Below are 7,747 nucleotides of genomic sequence, written 5' to 3' on the forward strand. Positions count from 1 at the left end.
GTTGTACTGCTCCTTTTTTCCTTTCTTCCATTTTGTTTTTTTTTTTTTACTGCACCACAAAGCTTGCGGGATCTTGGTTCCCAAGCCAGAGGTTGGGCCTGAGCTCCTGTGGTGGGAGCTCTGAGTCCAAACTGCTGGACTAACAGAGAACCTCAGAACCCAGGGAATATCAATAGGAGTAAGGCCTACCAGAGGTCCTCATCTCAGCACCAGGACCCAGCTCTATCCAACTGCCTGCAAACTGCAGTGCTGGATGTCTCAGGCCAAACAACCAGTAAGACAGGAATACAGCACCATCCATCAAAAAAAAAAAAAGAAAGAACAAGAAGTTTGTTACAGAAAAAGGAGCAAGGTAAAAACCTACAAGACCAAATGAAGATGAAATAAGCAACCTACCTGAAAAAGAATTCAGAGTACTGATAGCAAAGATGATCCAAAATATCAGAAACAAAATGGAGAAAATACAAGAAACATTTAACAAGGATATAGAAGAATTAAAGAGCAAACAAACAGTGATGAACAACACAATTACTGAAATTAAAAATACTCTAGAAGGAATCAGTAACAGAATAACTCAGATAGAAGAACGGATAAGTGACCTGGAAGATAAAATGGTGGAAATAACTGCCAGGGAGCAGAAAAAAGAAAAAAGAATGAAAATGAAAAGAATTGAGGACAGTCTCAGAGACCTCTGGGACAACATTAAATGCACCAACATTCGAATTATAGGGGTCCCAGAAGAAGAAGAGAAAAAGAAAGGGTCTGAGAAAATATTTGAAGAGATTATAGTTGAAAACTTCCCTAACATGTGATAGGAAATAGTCAATCAAGTCCAGGAAGCACTGAGAGTACCATAAAGGATAAACACAAAGAGAAACATGCCAAGACATATTAATCAAACTATCAAAAATCATTAAACAAAGAAAAAATATTGAAAGCAGCAAGGGAAAAGCAACAAATAACATACAAGGGAATCCCCATAAGGTTAACAGCTGATTTTTCAGCAGAAACTCTGCAAGCCAGAAGGGAGTGGCAGGACATATTTAAAGTGATGAAAGGAAAAACCTACAACCAAGATTACTCTACCCAGCAAGGATCTCATTCAGATTCAACGGAGAAATTAAAACCTTTACAGACAAGCAAAAGCTAAGAGAACTCAGCACAACCAAACCAGCTTTACAACAAATGCTAAAGGAACTTCTCTAGACAGGAAACACAAGAGAAGGAAAAGACCTACAATAACAAACCCAAAACGATTAAGAAAAAGGTAGTAGGAACATACATATCAATAATTACCTTAAACATAAATGGATTAAATGCTCCAACCAAAAGACATAGACTGGCTGAATGGATACAAAAACAAGACTGGTCTACAGACTGTCTACAAGAGACCCACTTCAGACCTAGGGAAACACACAGACTGAAAGTGAGGGGATGGAAAAAGATATTCCATGCAAATGGAAATCAAAAGAAAACTGGTGTAGCAAGTCTCATATCAGATATAGCAATTCTCATATAGACTTTAAAATAAAGACTATTACAAGTGACAAAGAAAGACACTACACAATGATCAAGGGATCAATCCAGGAAGAAGATATAACAATTGTAAATATTTATGCACCCAACATAGGAACACCTCAATACATAAGGCAAATGCTAACAGCCATAAGAGGGAAAATCAACAGTAACAATATAATACTAGGGCACTTTAACACCCCACTTTCACCAATGGACAGATGATCCAAAATGAAAATAAATAAGGAAACACAATCTTTGAATGACACATTAAACAAGATGGACCTAATTGATATTTACAGGACACTCCATCCAAAACCAACAGAATACACTTTCTTCTCAAGTGCTCATAGAACATTCTCCAGAACAGACCATATCTTGGGCCACATATCAAGCCCTGGTAAATTTAAGAAAATTGAAGTCATATCAGGTATCTTCTCCGAACACAACCCTATGAGACTAGATAACAATTACAGGAAAAAACTGTAAAAAATACAAACACATGGAGGCTAAACAATATGCTACTAAATAACCAAGAGATCACTGAGGAAATCAAAGAGGAAATCAAAAAATACCAGAAACAAATAAAAATGAAAACACAATAACCTAAAACCTATGAGATACAGCTAAAGCAGTTCTAAGAGGGAAGTTTATAGCAATACACTCTTACCTCAAGAAACAAGAAACATCTCAAACAACCTAACCTTACACCTAAACCAATTAGAGAAAGAAGAACAAATAAACCCCAAAGTTAGCAGAAGGAAAGAAATCATAAATATCAGATCAGAAACAAACGTAAAAGAAATGAAAGAAACAATAGCAAAGATCAGTAACTCTAAAAGTTGGTTCTTTGAGAAGATAAACAAAATTGATAAACCAAGAGCCAGACTCATCAAGAAAAAAAGGGAGAAGACTCAACAGGATAAGAAATTAAAAAGGAGAAGTAACAACTGACACTGCAGAAATACAAAGGATCATGAGATAATACTACAAGCAACTACACGCCAATAAAATGGACAACCTGGAAGAAATAGACAAATTTTTAAAAATGCAAAAACTTCTGAGACTGAACCAGGAAGAAATAGAAAATATAAACAGACCAATCACAAGCACTGAAATAGAAACTGTAATTAAAAATTTTCCTACAAACAAAAGCCCAGGACCAGATGTCTTCACAAACGAATTCTATCAAACATGTAGAGAAGAGCTAACACCTATCCTTCTCAAACTCTTCCAAAACGTAGCAGAGGGAGGAACACTCCCAAACTCATTCTACGAGGCCATCATAACCCTGATACCAAAACCAGACAAAGATGTCACAAAAAAAGAAAACTACAGGCCAATATCTCTGATGAACATAGATGGAAAAATCCTCAACAAAATACTAGCAAACAGAATCCAACAGCACATTAAAAGGATCATACACGATGATCAAGTTGATGCAAGGATTCTTCAGTATACGCAAATCAATCAATGTGATACACCATATTAACAAATTGAAGGATAAAAACCATATGATCATCTCAACAGATGCAGAAAAAGCTTTTGACAAAATTCAACACCAATTTATGATAAAAACTCTCCAGAAAGTAGGCATATAGAGACCCTACCTCAACATAATAAAGGCCATATATGACAAACCCACAGCCAACATCATTCTCAATGGTGAAAAACTGAAACCATTTCCTCTAAGATCAGGAACAAGACAAGGTTGCCCACTCTCACCACTGTTATTCAACATAGTTTTGGCAGTTTTAGCCATAACAATCAGAGAAGAAAAGAAATAAAAGGAATCCAAATCAGAAAAGAAGACAAAAAACTGTCACTGTTTGCAGATGACATGATACTATACATAGAGAATCCTAAAGATGCTACCAGAAAACTACTAGAGTTAATCAATGAATTTGGTAAAGTAGCAGGATACAAAATTAATGCACAGAAGTCTCTTGCATTCTTATATACTAATGATCAAAATCTGAAAGAGAAATTAAGGAAACACTCCCATTTACCATTGCAACAAAAAGAATAAAATACCTAGGAATAAACCTACCTAAGGAGACCAAAGACCTGTATGCAGAAAACTTTAAGACACTGATGAAAGAAATTAAATAAATTAAATAAACAGATGGAGAGATATACCATGTTCTTGGATTGGAAGAATCAACATTGTGAAAATGACTATACTACCCAAAGCAATCTACAGATTCAATGCAATCCCTATCAAACTACCAATGGCATTTTTCACAGAACTAAAACAAAAAATTGCACACTTTGTATGGAAACACAAAAGACCCCAAATAGCCAAAGCAATGTTGAGAAAGAAAAATGGAGCTGGAAGAATCAGACTCCCTGACTTCAGACTATACTACAAAGATACAGTAATCAAGACAGTATGGTACTGGCACAAAAACAGAAATATAGATCAATGGAACAGGATAGAAAGCCCAGTGATAAACCCACACACATATGGTGACCTTATCTTTTATAAAGGAGGGAAGAATATACAATGGAAAAAAGACACCCTTTTCAATAAATGGTGTTGGGAAAACTGGACAGCTACATGTAAAAGAATGAAATTAGAACACTCCCTAACACCATACAATAATAAACTCAAAATGGATTAAAGACCTAAATGTAAGGTCAGACTCTATATATAAAATTCTTAGAGGAAAACATACGAAGAACACTCTGACATAAATCACAGCAAGATCCTTTTGACCCACCTCCTAGAGAAATGGAAATAAAAACACAAATAAACAAATGGGACCTAACGAAACTTAAAAGCTTTTGCACAGCAAAGGAAAACATAAACAAGACCGAAAGACAACCCTCAGAATGGGGGAAAATATTTGCAAATGAAGCAACTGACAAAGGATTAATCTCCAAAATTTACAAGCAGCTCATGCAGCTCAATAACAAAAAAACAAAGAACCCAATCCAAAAATGGGAAGATCTAAATAGACATTTCTCCAAAGAAAATATACAGATTGCCAACAAACACATGAAAGAATGCTCAACATCATTAATCATTAGAGAAATGCAAATCAAAACTACAATGAGATATCATCTCACACCAGTCAGAATGGCCATCATCAAAAAATCTAGAAACAATAAATGCTGGAGAGGGTGTGGAGAAAAGGGAACACTCCTGCACTGTTGGTGGGAATCTAAATTGAAACAGCCACTATGGAGAACAGTATGCAGTTTCCTTAAAAAACTAAAAAGAGAACTACCATACGACCCAGCAATCCCACTATTGGGCATATACCATGAGAAACATAATTCAAAAAGAGACGTGTACCACAATGTTCACTGCAGCTCTATTTACAATAGCCAGGACATGGAAGCAACCTAAGTGTCCATCGACAGATGAATGGATAAAGAAGATGTGGCACATATATACAGTGGAATATTACTCAGCCATAAAAAGGAATGAAACTGAGTTATTTGTAGTGAGGTGGATGGATCTAGAGACTGTCATACAGAGTGAAGTAAGTCAGAAAGAGAAAAACAAATACTGTATGCTAACACATATATGGAACCTAAGGAAAAAAAAAGATTATGAAGAACCTAGGGGCAGGACAGGAATAAAGACACAGACATAGAGAATGGACTTGAGGACACGGGGAGGGGGAAGTGTAACATGGGACAAAGTGAGAGAGTGGCATGGACATATACACACTACCAAATGTAAAATAGATAGCTAATGGGAAGCAGCTGCATGGCACAGGGAGATCAGCTTAGTGCTTTGTGACCATCTAAAGGGGTGGGATAAGGAGGGTCGGAGGGAAACGCTAGAGGGAAGAGATATGGGGATATAAGTATGCATATAGCTGATTCACGTTGTTATACAGCAGAAACTAACACAACACTGTAAGGCAATATACTCCAATAAAGATGTTTTTAAAAAAAGGAATGGTATATGCTAATTTGAAAAATGTATTTAAGGAATAGGAACAAGAAGGAAAAACTAATAGTGTTTGAAATGAAAAAAAGCAAGATTTAAAGTATATGCACACTGGTGGTATAGGAGAAGGAGACAAGATGGCAGAGTAGAAGGATGTGAGTTCACCCCTTCTTACAGAAACACCAAAATCACAATTGCTGAACAACCAGTGACAAAAAAGTGCTGGAACCTACCAAAAAAGATACCCTACATCCAAAGAAGAAGCCACAACAAGACAGTAGGAGAGTCACAATCGCGATAAAATCAAATTTCATATATGCCAGGTGGGCAACCCACAAACTGGAAAACAATTATACAACAGAAGTTGTCCCACAGGAGGGAAAGTGTGTGTGTATAGCACAGGGAACTCTGCTAAATACTCTGTAATCATCTAAATGGGAAAAGAATTTGAAAAAGAATAGATACATATATATGTATAACTGAACCACTCTGCTGTACACAGGAGATTAACACAACATTATTTATATTGGAGTATAATTGATTAACGAAGATATAAATAAATAAAAGTATATGCAAACTATGATTACAGCAGTGTTTTCAAAGATGCATACTTAAAAAATACACCAAAGTGATACTAGTAATAGTTGTTTTAAGGAGTGAAATTATGGGTGACGTCTTTATTTTGAATTTTCTAAATTTATGAACAAATAGTTATTTATATATATTTTTAAGTTTCAATGGAATTAGACGAGAAGGCCAAGGAACAACCAACTTAGAGTATCATCTAGAAATGGGTAAATCCTGGATCAGGAGAAGCAGGAGCAGCCTCAGGCCTGGATCTGGTCAAGTTCATCAATCTCCCAGAAGTGAGTGGGATAGACTGATTCCTCCTACTCAGTAATGCTGGGGTCCCCTGGTAATGGGGTGTAATCAGGATATCTGGGATGCAACTTAAAGGAGAGGGCTGGGGAGAAATAGAGTTAAGAGGCAAGAAAAAGGGGTACTGGCCCACAATAGAATCAGTGTACCACGGGCTTCAAGAAAAAAGATGTGTAAGCAGAGGAGGAGAAGTACTTGGGGAGGGGAGCAGGAGAGTGGTGGCCCAGAACAATAGACTGGAAACAGAAAGAAAGGAGTGTGGTTGGGAAAAGTGGCAAGCAAAACAGCGCGGACTAATGGAACTCCTCAAACGCCAATGTTGCTCCACTATGAAGTTTTCACACATTTTTTGTAAAATGAGAAAAATATATTTGGCTTATATACTGGCTTAAATTTCCAATTGTCTTAACTTGCGAAGAACTTTTTGTGGGATCTTCTTTATCTAGGGTATTACAGTATTCTGTTTTTGAACTGTTAGTGGTAGTAGATGAGGTTTTTTTCCCCGCAGTATCTTTACTTGCACAATTAAAAGGTAACAACCTTATCACTGTCCCCCCATTTTTTTGTTGTTGTTGTACTGCTTCATGAAACCTCAAAGGCTGAGAAGTAGGGTAAGAGGAGTGGAGGTGGAGGTCCAGTTCTCTGAGTGGAGCATTGTTTGGGTGTGGGTAGGTGACTAGGGGCTGGGGCTTCCATTACTCTTGATGAAATAAGATGGGACAGATGCAGAAAATACCTTTTTTTATTTTCTTCTTGGACGCATGGCATGGGGGATCTTAGTTCCCCGAGCAGGAATCAAACCTGCATCCCCCCTGCATTGGAAGCTCAGAGTCTTAACCACTGGACTGCCAGAGAAGTCCCCAGAAACTACTTTTAATACTCTTAATCCAAGAGTCAAAAGGACGCAACTAGAAATTACCATACTAAATGAAGTAAGTCAGAAAGAGAAAGACAAATACCATACGATATCACTTATATGTGGAATCTAAAATTACCATATGATATCACTTATATGTGGAATCTAAAATATGACTCAAATGAACTTATCTATGAAACAGAAACAGAATCGTGGACAAAGAGACTAGACTGGTGGTTGCCAAGTGGGAGGGGGTTGGGGGAGAGATAGAGTGGGAGGTTGGGGTTAGCAGATGTGAGCTTTTATATATAGAATGCATAAACAATGTCATACTGTACAGCACAGAGAACTATATTCAACATCCTATGATAAACCATAATGAAAAGAATATTAAAAAAGAATGTATCTATCTATATATATAGATATATACATGTGTGTAGCTGAATCACTTCGCTGTACAGCAGAAATTAACACATCATAAATCAACTATATACTTCAATTAAAAAATTTAAAAAATAAAAGTCAAAATTTACAGAAATGAGCTGATTAGTTATCACCTTGACCTCATGTATTTAGTGAGATGTAGCCTC

This window comes from Orcinus orca, chromosome 9 (assembly GCF_937001465.1).
Source record: "Orcinus orca chromosome 9, mOrcOrc1.1, whole genome shotgun sequence".
In the NCBI taxonomy this organism is placed as follows: domain Eukaryota; kingdom Metazoa; phylum Chordata; class Mammalia; order Artiodactyla; family Delphinidae; genus Orcinus; species Orcinus orca.